Here is a 21,855-nt window from a genome sequence, read left to right on the forward strand (position 1 = left end):
TGAGCTTGTGCTATGCCCCAGGCACTGGATACAACCATTTTGTTTATTCCTCATGCCAGCCATGCAGGAGAACCCCATTCTATAGATAAAGAAGGTCAACCAGCTTGTGAATTACACAGCAGAACTGAAGTCTGGCCTGCAACGCTTTACACTCACCCAATGTGTTGGGAGGAAGATTGCCAGGGTCTAAGAGGCTTTAGAAATAGTTATCCAGCTGCCCAGACACCACTTGCTTGCAGCTCCGTCCTTGAACAAAGGGCCTGCAGACTGGGGAAGGGAATGGGAGAGGCGAGGAGGAAGTGGGTGGGGAGCAGGGGCCAGGGAACTAGAGCCTCCAGTTCCAGAGCAGCTTGGGTGGGATTGGCTGCTGAGATGCAGGTCTCCTCCAGGGCGGGCCCCAGGCAAAATTCATTTGAGCTCCTACTGCAGTCAATCCTTGAGGCTCCTGGGAGGGTTCCGGAGGCTTTCCCAGATTCTCCAGCTCACAAACACCACTGCAGCATGCCATGTCCCTCATAACATGCAGTAAAGGATAACTGAAAAATAACATGACCCCTTCAGAAGTGTCGTGTGTCTGTAAATGCAGGACAGTAACCGCTTATGAAACTATTAATTTAAATGTGACCCCCCAAATGAATGTTACTTGATATTAGATTGTATCATGACGCATTTTGTTTTGTTTTGAAAGTACTTTTGCTGTAACTGAAAACCCAAGGACAAATAGAGGAAAACATTGTTTTGAGATGTGCATGCTGGGGTGAGCCTGTGAATGTGTAACTGTGTGTGCAAACCTCCAGCTCAGTGACTCTCCCACATCAGAACTCCAAGGAGCACCACCATTCAAGTTTGCACCTAAGCAGAATCACTAGTGACAGCCTGCCATGGGTCTTCTGATCATTCGTGACTAGCTTAAAAGGCCAGTGTCAGACTCAACTGCCTGGGTCTACTGCAGCTATGAGTGTCTGATGTGGGCACGTGGCTCACACACCGGGTCCTCACGATAGTTGCCATTCACAGTCCCTGAAGAGCTAACTGAGGCTTTGAGAGGGAAAGTGATGTTTTTAATGTTCCATAGAAGGCACAGGTCTGGAGAATTCTCAGCCAGGTCTTCCTAATGCCCAAGCCCATGTATTTTCTCCTGGGCTGGTACCCTGTCTCCATTTAATTCAGTTCTGCAAACATTTATTTGCTTAGTTGGCTCAAGTCTCTTTTGTAATAAGGCAGAATATTAGTAAATAAACAAATACATAGTTTAACTTCTGCCATCTGTCAGACCCCGGAAGAGCTATAAGTCTTGGACTGATATTAGAGCTCCGTGCTGGGGCTACTTAGGAGCAAGGGAGTTTTGGAGCATGGGGAAGGGTCACCCAAGCCAGCCTTGTGATGAGGGAGGGACAAGGGAAGCATCCCAGAGAAGGTGATGCCTGTACCAGGTCCCAAAGGACAGGAAGAAGAAGCTAATCAGGCCGGGTGTGATGGCTCACACCTGTAATCTCAGAACTTTGGGAGGCAGAAGCGAGCAGATCACCTGAGGCCAGGGATTCAAGACCAGTCTGGCCAACATGGTGAAAGCCCATGTCTACTAAAAATACAAAAATTAGCTAAGTGTGGTGGTGGGCACCTGTAATCCCAGCTACCCGGGAGGCTGAGTCAGGAGAATGGCGTGAACCCGGGAGGCAGAAGTTGCAGTGAGCCAAGATCGCGCCACTGCACTCCAGCCTGGGCAACAGACAGAAGGTATGGGTGAGAGGTTGGGCAAAGGTGTCCCATCAGTGGGCACAGGCTGAGCAAAGGCAGGGGGACAAGAAGCAGCTGATAATACCTCAGTCTTCTCCCTGATGTCACTACCCGAGTTTTATTGGTGACTCTCCAAGTCCAGCAAATCTCCAAAGCCCAGAAGGATAGGTCTCCAATTAAGGATGGGTGTAATCTGGGTGCACTGCATATTTGATACGTACAGGAATGAATGAGTCCCTCTCATGGCAGTTCCAATATGGCCTGGAAAGAGCAGAAAAGCCCAGACTGGAACCCGACAGGCCTGAGTTCGAATCCACCCCAGGCACGGGCCTTCCCTTCCTGTAGCCTCCCTTTCTTCATCTGCAGAAATGGGCTACTGCGTAGAGTTGATATTGACAACATAGCTGGCATTATTGAGTGTGTAGGAGGAGCCAGGCACTGTTCTAAGCACTGCTGACTGCTTTCTCACTTCACAGTCACAGCATGTAGGTTGAACTTTACAAATGAGGGTATTGGGTGCCCAGAAGGGTGACATGAGCATGGCCAGGTCACACAAGTGCAAGGTGGAGGAGCCAGGTCTCAATCCCAGCCACAGGTGAAAGTGCCTAATGACCCTGAGCACACAGTGGGGTCCCGCGATGTGAGGCTCAGTGACTGAGCTGGAGCTGGCACATGGTGAATACTGGAAGGGAGGTTGTAAGATGGCAAACATGTCGCCCCAGGAGAGCAGCCTGGTTGGTGCTGGCATCCTCAGCAACCCATTTCTCTGGTGACCCTGACACAGAAGCCCCGTGCAGCAGTGTGGTTTCTGGGCCCAGGACGCAGGGTGGGAGGCACAGTTAACATGACCTGAACTAACACCCTCACCCTTGGCTAATAGAGATGTCAGAGACAGAGTCTGGAATTACTTCCTTCAACCAGGTGGACAGTGCAGCATCAGATGGCTCTGCCCACCCTCACTCCCACTCCAGGAGAAGCATCCAGAACACTCCTGCCTGTCCTCAGTTGCCTGGGAAGGGGCTTGTCACCATGTTTGGCTGGCACTGCAACACTGCAGTCTGAGTCAGAGAAACACACGGCGGGAAAGGTCACAGGCTCCCAAATTAACTAGAGGAAAAACTGCCAATTGGCAAAGATGTATACAGGGTTCTCACGGAGGTCTTCCTTCCTCTGCATTCTAGGGAGGGAAGGCAAAGGGATTACGCACAAAGATAGGTGCCCTACGTGCATGATAGTGCTTGGTTCTTACCATTTTTAAATGTTGGTTGAGCCTTTGCTAAATCTCAGGCACTACCTAAGTGCTTTAATGCAGATTCTATCCCTTATCCACGCAACAACTCTATGGGGCAGGTATCATTATGATCTCCCATTTACAGAACAGAAAACTGAGGCTCAGGAAGGTTAAGTCACCTGCCCAAGGTCATCTGACTACTAAGTGCGGGAGTAGGGGTGAGGACCCAGGCAGCCTGCGGAGTGCATGCTCTTAGCCTGTCTGCTGGAGGCCTGCAGAGACAAGGTGTCACCCACGGACACGCTGTTTCCAAAGCCCAGGACAGCTGGCTCCAGGTATGGGATCCTTCCACAGATCCTGGTCTCAGAGCAGGGACCCAGTAAATGGGGTGCCTCAGGCTGAGCCCAGGGCCTAAATCTTAGGCAAAGTTTCCCAGGCTTTGTGCAGAAGTCCCCTCCTAATGCCACCGCCATCAAATGTCCTCTCATCGGTTTACCCTGGAAAGCCGAGTTGAGTTGCACACTTTTCTTCTCCTGCTCCAACCCACTTCTCAGAGTCAGGGGTTTGGTGGGGAGGAATCCCTCACACCACTGGAAAGCCCTCAGAGAACTCAGAGAACGTGATCACTCAGAGGGAGCTGTCTGCTCCATGCCAGGGCAGCCGGGCCTCAGAACCAAGAACACTGGGCTGGGTCCTGGGGTGGCCATGGGTAAGGCCCTCCTCTCTCAGGACCTGTTTCTCCCTCTGTAAATTGAAGGCATGAACCTGTTTAAACTGAATTCCCACCCCACCCCACACCACTCCTCCACCACCCACGCTTGGATTTCACATTTTGTGTTTCCATCTTGGGGCAGCCAGCAGACGGTTGATAAGACGGCCACTGTGCACTGGTCATGCTCTGAGTCTTTTCCATGAATATGTCATTGAATCCTCCCAACAACTCCATGGATGGGTTCTGTTATTACTATTATTTCTATGTTATAGGCGGGAAGAAAGAATAACAGAGGGTCCGAGTGACTTGTCCCGGGTCACACAGCTAGCAAGTGACACAGCTAAGATTTAAACCCACACAGTGTAGCTCCAGAGTCCAGAACATTCACCCTTGGGTTCCTCCCTTCCACACATGTACGTTCAGACTTGGCAAAGCCACACTGGACAACTGGTAGAAGTGCATGTGACATCCGATAGGGTTGGGTGTCACAAGCAGGGCAGGGGATGCAGCACTGGAGCGCTGGCAGCTTGGGAAGGGTCTTCAGCACAGTCAGAAGGGGCCAAGTTGGTACTGAGAGTGAAGGAAACCATGGAAGGACTCTAACCATGGGAACAGGTAGCCAGATTTACTGGAAGACATTGGATCTGGAGGCAGTGGGAGGCTGGTCCCCAGGGGATGAGGGTGGGGAGGCCAGGGAGGAGGCCACCACAAGAAAGCCAGGGCGGACCATGGAGCCCGGATCTGGGCTGTGCCGGAGGATGGGGGAGCTGGGAGGACAGGCAAGAGCCAAGGCACATCTGTTGTAGAACTGACATGACCTGGCTTCGGATGGTGCACAGGGATTGGAAAGGACTTGGGGGTCAGGACTCCTGGGTGCCTAGTGGAGGTCTGGGAGGATAGGTGTGTCTGGCTGGGAAGAGAATATGGACTGAGAGACAGACTGGGGTAGGAGGAGAACAGCTCAGGTTGGAGTGCAATGGGCTGGAGGAGACACGTGAGGGAGATGCCCAGCATTCATTTGCAGATGCCAGGCTGGAAAGACACTTGGTGTCATCTGCAGATATGTGCTAACGGGCAGGGGTGGATTGTCCCAGGGAGGTGACATGTGCAGGGAGTACAGAAGAGGCATTAGGTCAGAACACTGGGGACCTCCTGTAAGGGGGTGGGTGGAGAAGAGAACTCATCAACTCCCTGCCTCCCTTAGCTTTACGTTTGCCATGTCCTGGCCCAGCCAGGTAGGAGTCTTAGGAGGAGGAATGATCACCCTCTTCTTTCAAAGTCGACTCAGAATCCAGCCACTGGCTGCAGTTCCGGAACCCTGCCTTTCTGCTCTGGCACCAGCCCAGGATTCTCCAGCAGGCTCTGAATCGTGTAATTATCCATGCAATAATTATGCCTGGCAGAAAGCATCGGCTTTCCTGGGGGAGGGCTTCCCAGAGCATCACATAGCAGTCCAGCTACCCTCAGCCTGCTCTGAGGACAGCTCTCTGCAGCCCACAAGATCCAGAGCGCAGCCCCTGGCCGAGGGAGCTGAACTGTACCTTGGGCACCTGTCAGGCTGTCTCTTCAGGTGGCAGGGTGGGGGAGGGGGAGCTGCCCACAGCACTGGCTTGGGCTTCCTGGATGTACAGCCCATCTTGACCTGCTCCCACCAGCATGCTTCCACCATCTCCCACAGCCCTATTTATGACCCAGAGGGAAAAAATCTATCAACTCGGAGCAGTAGCTAATCAGTTTACTCGGTTGCCTGGGGTCTCCTGATGTAATTGTAATTCCTACTAAGGCACTGGCGAGTGTCAGACTCATTTCAACAACTGCTGCAGACGCGATCATCAAAGCGCCAAGATTCCTTTGTTCCAAGTCCTATTCAGAAGCGGCTTGGGAGGTCTACTTTAGAGGGAAAACTCTAAGCATTGGAAATTTTTTCCACTTCCTCTCCTTCCTGCTGCACTCTTCCTTACAGAGATCAGGGAAAATCTGCCAGAATGTCCCAGTGCAGCTGGAAACAGACCCAGACCCCTGGGGTGTGGATGTGGCTCCCAAATGCCCATGGGCTGGCCAGAGAAGCCTCATGCTGAGGCAGGAATGGTGCCCCGGGGAGGCTGCTGGCTGTGTCCCAAAGACCTCACAAGGTGGCATTTACCTTGGCGAATTCCCCAGCCTCTGGCAGTGAGCCTTGGAGGCTTGGAAGCCTGATTTTGCTGGCATACCCAGCAAAAGGGACTCATCTGTCAGGCGAATACTCCCATTAGCTCAGATCATGTGACCAACATATAAACCACAATGAGAAAAGCAACTGCCATGCAGAACAAGAATGCTGAAGTTGTCATGCCTGGCATTGTCTCTCCCTGAGGCAGAGCTGCCTGGGGAGCACATTGCAATAATGTTTCTTGGTGAACCCAGACTCATCGGGATGCTGGTGGAACCACTCAAATATTTAATGGCAACAGGCTCTGACCATCTGCTGCAGGCTGTCCTCAGGAGGGAGGCAGCTGACATAAGGATTACACAGGCCTTGTCCATGGTCAGGGCAGGGCTTCCCTGGACAGGCTTGGTGTGGACCCTGCCAGTTAACCTCTGGTCCCTGAGCTGCCCTGCTCTGTGCCCAAGATGACCACATAGCACCTGGGCTCAGACTCCTTGGCCAGCTGGGACTCCACCCAGCTGATCTGGTGCCCAGCCCTGAATTGCTGCTGGTAGCAGGCTTGACTGTGATCTTTATACTATATCATGTGCTTCTCCAAGACTAGAGCTGTTCCTGGACCACAGACCACATTTTCTGCTCCCCTTTCACCTAGATGTAGAGGAGGACTTAGGGCTGGGGGAGCAACAAGATGGAAGGAGGCTGGGTCCCTGAGTGACTACATGGAAGAAGGCTACTGGCTCACCAAGAACAGTTATATGAATGATAAAAACAATTCTATGTGTCAGTCTACTGCAATATTGGGGTTTATTTGTTACATCAGCTAGGGTTACCCTAAAGTATGATTGTTCTAGCCTAGGTCTACCTCCTTGAGATTATGGTTGTCAGCCAAAGGAGTGCTAAATCTTTGGAAAGACTTCAAATTTATATTCAAACACCATCTCTTGTGTCACTCCCAAAGGTGGCTGATAGTGCATGCTGTGTATGGATTTTGCTCTCCTAAGTTCTAACTTTGATTCTCCTTGTCCCTCCCAGATGTAAGCTGATATTACTTGGAGATCCCTAGCCACAGACATGACATTGCAAGTGGGATTCTGAAAGTCTAATGATTTGTACAAATCAGCACACAAATGACTGAAATGATCTTTCACTCTGGAAGAGGAGTTTGAACACACACATACACAAACATAGAAACACACATTCACAAAAGCAGGTGGGAGACAGAGCAGAGAGACAGCCTGCACTGAGCAGATGGAGCAGTGAACATGGGCTTGGTGAGAACTAGAATGCAAATAAACTTCATCTATCTTCCATGTCAGCTATGTTCAACTGGGAGTGACTGCTTGAAGCATTGTGTTAAGAAAGATTCTGAGGTCACATTCTAGCTCAGAATAAAAAAGTCTCATAAGGAGGGATCTGTGTTTGCCATGGCTGATGGATATGGGAGGGATAGCACATGCCAGGCAGTGTCATGCTTGTGCTAAGGACTAGGATTGTGGTTGCAGAGGAACCTGTATTTATCAAGTCTGTCGCCTGAGACCCATGGGCTCACACTGTAACAATTGAAACGTTGTTAATCCTCAAACAGGTGTTTGTTATGGAGCAGGCATTTACATATACCTTCTCAATTAAGCCTCACAGCAACCCTAGAAGGGGGGTGTTAACTCTGTTTTGCTGACGAAGGATCTGAGGCTCCTAGAGAGTAGGTGACTTATCCAAGGCCACAGGCCTAAGAAAGGCAGAACCAGGTTCCTGAACAGCACTGCCCGGCTTCTGAATCTGTGCACTTCACCATTATGTGGAGCCTTCCCTGAAGGAAGTGGTGTCTGGGTTGAGAAGGGCCAATGCATGTCAGCCCCAGAGTCCGGCTGCTGAAACTGACAGCAGAGCAATGGTGGGCAAGAGTGAGGAAAGGTTGTCTCCAGGGAAGCTCAGACGGAGGTAATGCAAACACCAAAATGTTTTTGAGTTGGATCTTCCTACAGACTTTCTCTGTCTCTCAAGTTGGTTTATCGTTCCCCTAAAGTTTTGGATGACAGCCAACAAAAGGAGGAAGAGAAGGAAAGAGATGGAAGATTCTTGTGTTGTCAGTTCCTATGATGTGCAAGGCCCCAGGGAGGGACTATGGAGCTGGCAGTCAGAACTGGGATTCAGTCTACCATTGCTTCAAGTTGGCTGCGCAACTGAAGGAAACAGCTATCCTGGGCCTCAATTTCCCCAAGTGTCAGATTGAGCTAATACTAGGTAGCAGATGTAGAATCTCTGAGACCTAAGGGCACAGACGGGCCTGGGTTCTGATGCTGTCTCTGTATTAGCAGCTATGTGACCTTGCGTTGGTCATCACTTCTCCTCTCTGAGTTTCAGTTTTCTTGTCTCTACAACTGAGGCAATAACAGCATCTGCTTCATAGGACTGTGTGACAATTAAATGAGATAATTTAAGGGTAGTGCCCAGCACAGTGTCTGACGTATACAAAGAAAGCATAGTTCATCCCTCCACACACACGCACACACCAAACACCCTTTAAGGAACTCCTCCTGTCTGACACATAGAGTCGCAGGGTGGTACCAGAAGCTTGGCGACAGCTTGCCTCAGTTTCCACCCTTTGCAGATTGCATAGGGCGCTTTGTAACCTGGAAGACATTCAGCCTAGATTCTGTTAATTTCTTTATGCTTTCACTCGCCCTCTGTCTTTGCTTGAATTCTTTGTACCTGATTTCTCTTCTACCTCTTTCAACAATAAGAACAATAACAGCAATACAAATGACAACAACCAATTAATTTTGTCTCTGTGGAGGGCTTGCTATGGGCAGGTAGCTGCTGCCTGTACTCCACATGTTTACATTTTCTTCCATACTCTTATTACGCATCTGCCTCCCTTCCTTCCTCCCTTTCTTGACTTTGTTCCAAGATTTGGGGGAATAATAAATCAACTCCAGAGACAGATAAAGGCTGCAGGCAGCTCTAATCCAAAAACCACTTTGGTCTTTCCATTACCTTCTGTCCTGTGCTGCCTCGGAGACAAATTCCCTCCCTCGCTCCATTTACACTTCATTTTCCATCCTCTTCCCAAAGAGCCAATGTGGTCAATATTACTAACCTTACTGGACACAAGAAGACAGTAGGGCTCAGCAGAAATACTTTTCTAGGGCCACAGAGCCAGGGAAAAACAAGTCTGGGATTTAAATCCAAGGGTCTTTGGTCCTCAAATCGTATTCCTTATTCAGCAGAACAGCACTTGAACCCAAATGCCTGCAGGCCATCTCATCTATCTCGACAATCGCACTGGCACCATGTGACTCATTCAGAGGACACTCTCAGGCCAGAGTGCCAGAATCAGGGGATTCAAGGTGAATCCAAACCACACATGTTCTACCTAGGAGACTCACAAAGTCTCCAGTCAATCATTATTGACCCATCTATCAGCTCAATGTCTCCACTAGTAATGGAAATAATAAATGATACCAATATTAATAGCTGCTGCCATTAACGGAGCCCTCACTATATGCCACACCCCTAAAAACCATGAGAACCTTATAATGCTGGTGTGAGGATTATTCCTTTTCCACACACAAAGAACAGAGGCTCTACAGGTGCCCCTGACTTGCCTAGAGCAGAGGGTGGGTGGGCTGTGGAGGCACTGGCACCTGAAATCACTTCTGTAATCCCTCCCACTATCGGGGAGGACTTGCTGCCAAGAAGAACATTTCCAGAGCCAGGACATGCCTCTCATTCCTGCTGCACAGCAAGGTCACTGAGGAGGGAGGCTTGGACTCTCCAGAAGCAGCCGGCAGGAGAGACCGTTTTCCCCACTGTTCCCTGTGATCAGTTAGCATAGAATCTGGATAGAACAGGCCCTACCTCTGAAGGCAAGGTGGTGGGTACAAAGGGCCGGGCAGGCTGATGTCTGGGGGCTTCCAGGGGCAGAGTAGTTGCTAAGAAGTCTTCCTGACCTGCCAGGTTATCGAACTGCTCATGCTGGCGATGGTGTTAATGCAGGTATATTCTGATGTGCTTGATATCCCCCACGTTATCTTCAAAGATGAAACATTTAACTCTGATAAGTTCATCCAAGAGAACAGCCTGTGTCTTTCTGCAAGTTCATCCCTTCATTTCACAAATATTTATTGAAGACTTGACGATGTACCAGCCACGGCACTGTGCTACGTGCTGGAATGCAAATGTCAAGAAGGCAGCTTACATTAAAATGATTCTGAAAGTACCAACCAGGAATAAGAGAAGAAATCTGGAGGCATGTGCCGATTTGTCTTATTCTTTCCTAGTTTTGACAAATACACCTGGGGGAATTCACGTTCTGGGGGTTGGAAACCCTTCTGTGCAGCCTAGTCAAAGAAGATAGTTTGGACAAAGGGAATGATTCCCTCAGATTCACCAGTGCTGTTGACACCACTACCACCATCATCCTACCAACAACACTACTACTCACATCACTATATCATCACCACCATCACCACCATCAGTCCTTCTGCTACCATCACCACTGCCACCATCACCACCTTTCATCACAACTACTATCACTACCACCATACCATCACCATCACTATCATTATGACCACACCATCGTCATTACTATTACCATCATTACCACCATCACCATCACCATCACCACCACCTCCATAACCACCACCATTATATCACCGTTACCATCATCACCACCACCACCATCACTACCATCATTACCATCATCACCATCAACACCTTCATAACATCACTGTCATTACTACCACAGCATCATCATTATTATTATCATTATCAGCACTATCACCCTTGTCACCACCACCACCATCACTATCACTGTCACCACCATCACTACCACTACCACCATCACTACCACCATTACCATCATCACCACCACCACCTCCATAACCGCTAACATTACTGTCACTACTACCACAGCATCATCATCATTCTCAGCACCATCACCCTTGTCACCACCACCACTTCCATAACCACCACCATCACTATCACTTCACCATCATCACACCACCATTGCCATCATCACCATCACCACCTTCATAACCACTATCATCACTGTCATTACTACCACACCATCATCATTACTATTATTATTATCACCACCATCTCCATTGTCACCACCACCTCCATAACCACCTCTATCACTACCACCAATACCATCATCACCACCACCTTCATGATCGCCATCACTACTACCATCGCCATCACCATCATCACCACTGTCACTATCATCACCAGCACCATCATACCACCATCACTGTCATTACTACCATATCATCATCATTACTATTATTATATCACCGCCAGCTCCGTCATCACCACCACCTCCATAACCACCGCTATCACTACCACCAATACCATCATCACCACCACCTTCATGATTGCCATCACTACTACCATCACCATCACCATCATCACCACCGTCACTATCGTCGCCAGCACCATCATACCACCATGACTGTCATTACTACCATATCATCATCATTACTATTATCATCATCATCACCATCACTACCACCATTACCATCGTCACCATCACCACCTCTATAACCACTACCATCACTGTCATTACTACCACACCATCATCATTACTATGATTATTATCACCAGCATCTCCGTCATCACCACCACCTCCATAACCACCACTATTACTACCACCAATACCATCATCACCACCACCTTCATGATCGCCATCACTACTACCATCGCCATCACCATCATCACCACCACCACTATCATCACCAGCACCATCATACCACCATCACTGTCATTACTACCATATCATCATTACTATTATCATCATCATCACCATCACTACCACCATTACCATCATCACCATTACCACCCTTATAATCAACAACATCATCTATACTATAATAATCACCATTACCACTAATATTGTAATCCTCCATCATCAGCATCATTACTGCTGTGAAGCCCCTACTGTCATTACTGTCACCAACACCTCTGCCATCATCAACAATATTATCTCTTGATATGGTTTGCCTCTATGTCCCCACCCAAACCTCATGTTGAACTGTAGTTACCAATGTTAGAGGAGGGACCGGGTGGGAGGTGATTGGATCATGGGGGCAAGTTTCCCCCAAGCTGTTCTCATGATAGTGAGGGAGTTCTCATGAGATCTGGTTGTTTAAAAGTATGTAGCACATCCCCCTTTGCTCTCTTTCTGTCCTACCACTATGTGAAAGTGTGCCTGCTTCCCCTTTAGCCTTCTGCCATAATTGTAAGTTTCCTGAGGGCTCCCCAGTCATGCCTCCTGTAAAGCCTGTGGAACTGTGAGTCAGTTAAGCCTCTTTTCTTCATAAATTACCCAGTCTCAGGTAGTTCTTTATAGCAGTGTGAAAACAAATACATCCATAATGTAATAATTACCACCACAAATAACACCACCCCCATCACCACTGTCACACCGTCACAAGCAATATCACCACCACTATTGTCAAAATCATTATTATTGCTATGACTATTATTGTCATCTAATACTGATCCCCACCATGTATGCACTGCCTTATAGCTTACTAAACACATTCATATTATCTCACTAATGCTCATGACAATCCAATGAATTGATACCATGATTGTTATTGTTTAACAGATGAAGAAGCTGATATGCAGAAAGGGGCTAAACAATTTCTTCAAACCACACAGCTCCTAAAGGGTAAGCTAGGACTGACCTTCAATTCTATTTCACCCAACAGACCATCAGCTCTCTTCATCAGCTCTAAGTTGTTATGGAATGGCCTCCAATGTGCTATGTTTTTGCACCACGCCACAATCTTTGATGTTCGTATCATGTGAATATGCTGTTGGCCAGTGGGGGAGGTCCTCAAAGTCATGCCCAAGTTTCTCTGCCACATGAATTCTAATTAAGGAATCCCAAGTGTTTGTGTATCTCTGTGAAATATCAGTTCAAGTCACCAAGTACCAGTCTTTTGCCCAGAACTGTCCTGGGATCCTCAAAGACGCTCAGAAGGGAAGAAAGAAAGGTCCAGGTCTCTGAGGAAAGGTCACTCTTGCTGGAGAGTCAAGCATGTTTATAGGGAATGATGATAGAACAGTACAAGGTAATCAAAGGCTAAATCATGGAGACAAATAGTAAGTTCCTTGGGAGAGGAGAAGGAGGAATCAAATGTAAGCTGCAGTGATCATGGGGAGACACTTAGGGGGACAAGGCTGGCGGTGAGAGGGCACAGTCTCTATCCCTACTTACTCGGTGCTTTTCTCATCCTTGCTGTCCACTACCTTCTAGGACCTTGTCCCACTCTCCTGAACGTGGACAGCCTGACTCTGCTCCTTGCCTCCCACTTCTGATGGCATCTTCTTTCTGTTAACATCCTCCAAGTCACAAGCATACAAAACATCACTGGCATTTTTAATTCCTTTCCCCTTCCTGTTTCCTGCCTCTGTGACTTTGCTCATCCTGTCCCTTCTGCCTAGAACTTCACTAACCTACATTCCTGCCTGGGCCAACCCCTAGCTCATTTGCTGAGCTCTAATGCCACCTCTTTCGGCCACCTTCTCTAATTCTCCAGCCCCTGCCCCTCAGATAGAGGTGCTTTCTCCCTCCTCTGAATCCCCACAGTGTTACATAATCTATAATGTCCTCTAGTTAAATGCTCAGGTTCAGCCTGGTCCAGAGATTCAGCATGCAGGCACTGGAGGCAAACCATCTGGTTTCGAATCCTGGCTTGTCCACTTATGAGAAGTGAGACATTGGACATTTGCTTATGCCCTCTAGTCTTCAGTGTCCTCATCTGGAAAGGGTCCAGTAATAGTGCTCGCTTCCTGGGGATACTGTAAGGCTTACATAAAGTCAAGCTGCTAAAGTGTCTAGCACATAACATGCCATAGATTTGCTGTTAATGTAATTATTATGACCAGAGAGAAGTTCCTTGAGGACAAAGACTGTGTCCAACATAACTCTAATTTTCCAGCAGCTTCTTCTTCAGGGTAAGGCAAATGGGAGCTAGAATTGCCTCTAGCAGAGGCTACATGATATGGACCAATGTACAGAGTGGTCACTTAGCAAGGGAAAAACCAGGGAGGGCAGAATGGTAGCACCAGGTGAGAACAGATGCAATAGGCAATTGGGAATGACAGAGGGTCCCTGGGAACATCAAGACAAGATTCAATGCTCATTGTAGTCCCAGGTTTTCCTACCTCCTCTTATAATGCACCCTGAGGACATATCAAATCATAAGGTGCTTCTAGGAAATGAGTGAGGCTTGCATTTGGAGTGTCAACATCAAGGGCTTTGGAAGTGGCCAAAGCTGGTGTGAACCCTGTTCTTCCACCAGGCATCTGGGGGACTTGGGGCAAGTCACTTCTTCTCAAGCCTCAGTTTCCTCATTTACAAAATAGGGGGATCAGTGCCTGCCTCTCACAGTGTGAGATTTCATCTGTTACATGGGAATCATTGTACTGCCTACCACATAGGGTTGTTGTGAGGATTACATTAGTTTAATGTACCAAAGGCGCTTAGAGTGGTACTTGGCACAGATTGCTATATAAATGTCACAAGGACTATTTAAATGTTATGTTTGTTACTGTTGTTATTTTGTCAACACCTTGCGCAGTCCTTGGCATGCAGCTGGTGCCCAATACAGATCGGTTTTTTTCTTTTTCCTGTCTGGTTCCAACTCCAATGCTGAAATGCCTCACAGGCACACTCAAGAGATGCTTAAAGCACTAGCAAAGTAGAGGCATAAAAAATTGTGTTTTGAAAGCATATTTTATTTCAGAAAAGTCACTAAAGTAGTCAACATGGGAAAAATCCAAATTTGACAGACTTCCTTAGACTTATCTTACTGTTTCTCCTTTGAAATGCCTGTGTAGCCATTAGTGGGGCAGGGCAGGGTGGGGTGGTGGTGGGAGGACCTGATCATTTTAGTGTTAGGGCATACAGGGCTTACAGTCCTAATCAGCCCAGGGCTGGATGTATGCAAAGGGGGAAGGAAAGAAGGGGAGCCCCTTGCTGCCCTGACTTCGATGGGTGGGGAAGCCTCCTGAAGACACCCCTGCTGAGTGCACGATTTGGACATCTGGAAGAGTCATACATGGGCGAATCCCAGAGATGGAGAGAAAGTGCAGCCTCAGTCACACGGATGCAAATGTGCCAGCTTCCCCAAGGCAGCTGGGAGCTGCATGGTCTCCACCAGAACACTCCTCTCACTCTGGGTCCAGGGTTGGCATGGGTGAGGAGCTGATGGAGCCAAGAGGAGGCTGTCATTTTCAGTTCCTGGGAGCTGGGAAACTAGCCGTCACTGCTCAGCCTCTTCCTGGGGCTCAGAGGCTTGCTTGTCCTGGATGTGCCCTCCAGCTGCAGGCAGGAGCCCAGGTGGTGGAGTGCCTCGCAATCAGATCCGCTTCAAGTACTTGCTCGCTAATCACTAGCCAATCAAGAACCTCCCTGCACCGAAGTTTCCTAGTCTGCGAAGTGAGAATAATAATGAAACCATTACAGGACTCCTACAAAAATAAAAAGATTGCTTTTTTGGGGGGATCCCCACCAACACAGAGGTCCTACTAGACCCCCTGGAAAAGGCATTTGATTTTAATTCTCCAGGCCCTGCCTGTGTCTGTTTAGACTCCTACTTTGGTCACATTTTCTGGCTTCAAATCCCACACAAAGGCTCTGCGTGTAAGCCAGGCTGCCAGCCTGCTCTGGGATTCTGAACGTTATCAGTGAAATCCATTATGCAGGTAAGTCTCTAGTTGCAGTCCACACGGCTCTGTCCTGCACCCTGTTCTGGCCTGTGTTCTTAGAAGCAAGTTAGATAAAGACCTAGAATGCCTCCTTATCATATCTTCAGGTAGCAGAAAACTTGGAAGTATAGCGAAGATGACAGCTGGTGGAATCAAGATTCAGGATCGCACTTGGCTGGAATAACATTTAAAATGAGTAAATTAAAACTTAATGGGCATACGTCATCCTGCACTTTTTCTTTGTTGTTAAAAAGAAAGAGAGAGAAAGAAAGAAAAACAGACAAGCTTGATTGCAGAAATGCAAATCTGGGTTTCTGACTTCACAACGTCTTATATGAGATGACCAGGGCTGGGGTTCAGATGTCAGGCCTGACACTTGAGTTATGTGATTGTGGGCAAACCATTCACCTTCTCTGGACTCTATTTTCTTATCTGTAAAATGAGGCTTAAATCAGAAGTCTTCAAAGTCCTCTTCCAGTTTGATATACAATTTTGTATAATATAATACATATAGTTCCATTATCTGTGCTTTAGGCCAGTATTCCTCAGACTTCAGTGGGCATATAAACGATCTGGTGGTCTTGTTAAAATGCAGGTTCTGACTGGGTAGGTCTGACTGAGTTGAGGCCTGGGACTCTGTATTTCTTTTTTCTTTCTTTTTTTTTTTTTTTTTTTTTTTTTTTTTTTTTGAGATGGAGTATCGCTCTGTCACCCAGGCTGGAGTGCAGTGGTGCAATCTCGGCTCACTGCAACCTCCACCTCCCGGGTTCGTGCCATTCCCCTGCCTCAGCCTCCAGAGTAGCTGGGACTACAGGCACCCACCACCACGCCTGGCTAATTTTTTTGTATTTTTAGTAGAGACGGGGTTTCACCATGTTAGCCAGGATGGTCTCGATCTCCTGACCTTGTGATCCACCCACCTCGGCCTCCCAAAGTGCTGGGATTACAGGTGTGAGCCACCGTGCCCAGCCGGGACTCTGTATTTCTAACAAGCTCCCAACTGATGCTGAGGCTGCTGGTCTGAGGAGCACACTTTAAGGAACATAGACCCAGATAGTAATAATTTACCTTTAGTGCATTCTATGTGCTGACCGCTGCATCTTACATGCATGATTGCATTTAATCCTCATAACAACCTGGGAGGGAATTACCAACAATATCCTCGTTTTCTAGATTATGTAGAGATGAAAGTTCACAGAAGCGAGGTAACCTGTTCAATGTCACACAGCTAATGAGTTGCAGAGCCAGGATTTGAATTCTAGGTCTGCCTAACCAGGAGTATATGCTCATAACAACCATACAACATACGCAGGTGATTCGGGCCAACATGTGGCTAAGGAGAGAAAGGAAATGAATGGAATACCAGTAAGGTACTTGCAAATGTACTAGCAAGCTCTTGTGTTTTTTTCTTAGCAGTAACAACCACTTGTAAACCAACTGACCTCTCCTTGCCCACCTGGACCATGTGAAAACTCTGACCCTGGTCCCTAGTTCTGAATGTTTGCAATTCTAACATACTTGGAGGATATTTAAACACTCTATCTTCACTGACAGGCAATGATGGCTATAACAAAGGGAGAAAATTTTAGTTCACATAAATGATTAGAGCAGAGGAGAGACATTTAATCCTATTAATGAATTTGCTAATTGGCCTTTTGCCCCCAATCATTTCATATTCAGGCTTCCACAGCATCAGATTAAATGGAAATAGATCTAGGGGGAGGCGGGGTTGGGATGGCGCTAAAAGCATTTTGCTCAGGGCCTGCATGTAGCTCAGTTGTTCCGTGTGGCTAATGAGGTGCTTCAGTCTATCCTTGAATGTCTTCTCCCCAACATCCATGCACCCGTTTTGACAGTTTTTCTACTCAGGTCCCTAAGGTTCCGGAGGCAAACCAGGAGGAGAGGAGGTTAGTGTGGCAGTTAGAAGCTCAGGCTCTAGGGCCAACCAGAACCAGGCTCTGAGATTCCCAAGTTCTATGACCCTGAGTAAGGCACTTCCCTTTTTAGAGCCTCAGGTTCCTCAACTACAAAATAAGAACTGTAACAGCATCTTGTCCTCCAGGGTTGGGGTTAACAAAATAACACAAGAAAGAACTGAGCAATGTACCTGGCACTGGGTGGAAGACACAGTGATTTGGGCTAGCATTATTATCCTCCCTGGCGGGTAACCTGCATTTTCATACCTTACTGTTGGGAATTGCTTTTACCATCTAAAGTTGACAACTTCCCTTAGGAATCACCAGAGAAACTGCTTAGGGTGCCAGTGACCATGAATATAGTGGCTCGGGATCTCAGAGGGCTGGAATCAGAGGCCACAGCTCAAAGGGATGGGGAGATTACCAAGGGTAACACCGTCATCATCCAGGTGGAGCAAGGCAGAAGGAAGTGGCCTGCCCTGAGATGGGACAAAAGGCGGCAGCAAAGCCAGCACTGCCAACTCACCTGGTGTGCATCACCATGTTCACTTCCTTCTTGGCCCTCATGTGGCCCTGTAGGGAGACACTGTCCTTGTCCGCATTTTTGTTTTTTGTTTGTTTGTTTGTTTGTTTTGAGATGCAGTATCGCTTTGTAAGCCAGGCTAGAGATTGCGCAATGGCGCAATCTTGGCTCACTGAAACCTCTGCCTACTCGGTTTAAGCGATTCTCCTGCCTCAGCCTCCTGAGTGGCTGGGATTACAGGAGCGTGCCACCACACCTGGCTAATTTCTGTATTATTAGTAGAGACGGGGTTTCACCATGTTGGCCAGGCTGGTCTTGAACTCCTGACCTCATGATCTGTCCACCTCGACCTCCCAAAGCGCTGAGATTACAGATGTGAGCCACCATACCTGGCCCATTGTCCCCATTTTAGAGAGGAGGAAACTGAGGCCTAGAGAGGCTCAGCTATGAACCGAAGAAAAGGAGTTGAATCCCAAGACTCTCTTATTTTAATGCAGTGCTCCTAACCATAATGCAATCCTACTTCTAGCTTTCTGATTTGAGTGGTATGTGGTTCCCACTTCCCCCCACAGCACCAATGAAGCTTTTAGTCTGGCCTTGAATAACAAGATTTAATCCAAAGTACTACTCCCATGGCTGGGGTATGGGAAGCTAGCAATATCCCAACTGACTGCAACTACTTCCAGAAGGTGACCTATTTAAAATACTACCGGGAGGAAAGGGAAGCATTTAAAGAGAAGTTTCTCTGGAGGCCCTAGGACTCTTAGGCTCTCTCTCTCTTTTCTAAAAACTGCTCCTTCCCTGCCTGATGAATGGGAACATCAGCTCCAGGGCCATTATGCAGAATTTTGCAGAGCTTCTCCCCAGGAGCAGACCTGGATTCCTCATCTGCACCGCTGCATTCCAGCACCACTCAGAGCCATCGAGAACGCACACTCTGGCCCATACATCCTTACCTCCATGCCGCCAGCATCCATCAAGTCTAGATGCAGTGTCAGGCCTGACAGAGGCCCTGGGATAAGACTCAGTTCCTGAAAGCTAGTCAGAGAGATAAATGTGTAAACCCACAATGACAGCCTCACAGTGTGTTCAGAATTGTAGTGAAGGGAAGCAGCAACAGCTATGGGGGAAGAGAGACGGGAGAGATGTGCTCTGCCTGCAGAAGCTGGGAAAGGCTTCCCAGAGCGGTGGCATTAAATGGGGCCTTGAAGGCTAAGTAGGAGTTGGCCAGGTGAATGAGGAGATGGAGGAGGAGGGAGGATGAGGAAGCCAGAGTGGATCTTAGGCAGAAATGACAGCAGGGAAACAATGCTGAAGGACATTTGTGGGACTGGCTAAGTGAACAAATGAACAAGTGGATAAATATACAGATTCTGATCTCACCCAGGCAAGGCAAGGGTGAACCTGAAATATAAGGGAAGACAAGGGGAATCACCATGAGTCAGTCTCTACTTTTCTTTCAGCAAAAGAGTGAAAACTTAGACATCTCCTCACCTTCTCCAAAGATGCTATACACCTACCAGTATCCAAAAAATTACCAGGACTCTTCTTGACTGAATTTATATTTTTCAGCTTTGGAGAACATGACTATCCATGCTCTTTGTCAAAAGATAGTTTTTTAATTATAGCCGTTCTGGCACTTCATCATCCATTCATTTATGGACATATTCATTCATTCATGCAGTCATTTATTCCATCATTCTTTCTGTCATTCAGTTGATAATTCATTTGTTTCTTCATTGATTCACTCCTTTACTGCTTCCCCCATTCATTCAATCATTTATCTTTTCACTTATTTGTTAAAGCACGTGCTCACTTATTCACTTACACATTTACAAAGCATTCATGGAGCAAGGCCCATCCAAGTAGACAAAGAGATCTAAGCGTTGGCCCTTTTCCAGAGACCAAGTCAAAACAATCCCACTGATTTCAGGCAGTAAGTCCTTCCCCTCTGTCTTCTGTTCTTTTCCATCTCTCTCTTTCTGTTTATCTTGAGCTCCGCTGAGCTTCTTCTGGGATTGAGGGACCACAACTCTGCCTGGTGTTGGACATGGGTTCCTCATACCTTTGTGATTATGAGGGGAGTGGGAGTAGAATCACTGTTCTCAGCACTTTCCTGCTAAATGGTAAACAGATTCGGTACATTTCATGGACAAAGTCAATTCAAAACCAGCAGGCTGAATAACAGAATTCATTCCCGGTAGAGGGCTGGTAACTGAAATTCCAGTGGGAAACTAACTTTTCCTGCAGCGTCTGCAATTCTAGAAAATAATGGAGAGTGGCCAACCATGCCATTGTTTATAATTTCCTCTAGAAAATTTTTTATTAAGTACCTACTATGTGCACAGAACCAAGCAGAGAGTTGTGAAGGATGAGTTAGATGAACTCCTACCCCAAAAACCCTGCCCTCTGGTGGAGGGGAAAGGGGGTTAACACCTCCATTGATTGTCTAATTCCAAACACGATTGTGAGTCATAAGAAAACATACGCCTTAAAAGAATATGGGAATTCAGATGGGAGAAGTCACTTCTCTCTGGGGCTTGGAGAAGGCTTCCTGAATATGGAAACTGCTGAGTGAGGTCTTGGAATGTGCATGGAGTTTTAACTATTAGACAAGGTAGCAAGGGGTGGGGTGGGAGAGTATTACAGAATTAAAAGGACAGGCAAAGATGCAAAGATGGGTAAAGACCAAAGCACAAACATTTCTATAAATCAGGATTCTCCTTTTGCAGATAAAGAAACTAGCATTTACAAGCTAAAATGACTTGCCATACAGGACTATGTGACAACAGGACCACTGCTTCTCTATGCCTCTCTGTCTCTTGTCACTCTCCCAGATCTTTAGGTTGAAAATACTGCCTTGACCAATAAACCCTAAACCCAGCCTCATCAGGTGCACTCCGCTTCCATAAGTTCCCTGAGGTGCTCATTGATCTAGGAGCAAATATGGGACTATTAGGAACATTCCCATGTTTGGCCCTATATTAACCAGTACCATATTAACTCACCATGTGGCCTTAGAAAAAGCATCTGATAGCCATGGAGTTGAGTTTACTCACCTATGCTATGACTATTCTGGAGATCCGAAGCTCAGCCCTTTCAGAAAGTTCTGCATGCTTGCACTCGGTCATGGAGGATTTCTAACTCAGCCACCCCTGCAGTGTGGGATTATTTGCTAGTAGGCAATTCTCTATTGAGATGGCCTTGATCTAGTGATGTTGTCCCTAAATTCTCCTGCCCCCCCTGACAAGCCCAGCAGTTGCACCTCTATGGTCCTCCTCTGGTTCTCCTCAATGCCCTAGCCTGTCTCACTTGCCCATTCAAGGCTAGGAGCAGTGTCCTTGGTGTGTCATGCACATGCAAAACTGCCAGAACCAGAAATTCTATCTGAAACTGGGATGCAGAGGCTGAATCCCAAAAGCAGGGCTCTTCTACTTTTAATTAAAGACACACAAAGATCCCAAACAGAGAGAAGGACAGGAAGTGAACCTGAATATTTTTATTCAGTGGCATGGCTCTTAAATTACTTTAGATTTCTGTTGCCTTTAGAGAGCTCTCTCTGAACACCAGGTTGGGCTGGATATCTTCTTGCAGCACTAATCATGCAGAGTTTTTGCCCCATTTAAAAACTATGTATGTTTCTAAATTGTATTATCAAAGCATTCGGGATTTTAATTGAGCAGGCTTTGATGTTTTCAGGACAAGCCACAGAGTAGAGGTCAGTGAGGGCTGAAGCAAGGGACGAGCATCTGTGTGCCTGGGTTTTTGGTCCTAGTTATCTGGATAGGGCTGGATAAGGTTTCCAGAAATGAGCTGTTAAGACTCTCAGATGTACTGCCTACTTGGAAAATGGCCTTACTCTGGACCTTT

General features: G+C 47.4%; 1 protein-coding gene across 3 annotated transcripts in view; it reads right to left on the minus strand.

The window, feature by feature from the left end:
• The window catches only part of KCNIP1 (potassium voltage-gated channel interacting protein 1), a 233,040-nt gene that overhangs the window by 207,779 nt on the left and 3,406 nt on the right, over positions 1-21,855 (minus strand). The window lies entirely within an intron of this gene.

Source organism: Chlorocebus sabaeus, chromosome 23 (genome assembly GCF_047675955.1).
Source record: "Chlorocebus sabaeus isolate Y175 chromosome 23, mChlSab1.0.hap1, whole genome shotgun sequence".
Lineage (NCBI taxonomy): Eukaryota > Metazoa > Chordata > Mammalia > Primates > Cercopithecidae > Chlorocebus > Chlorocebus sabaeus.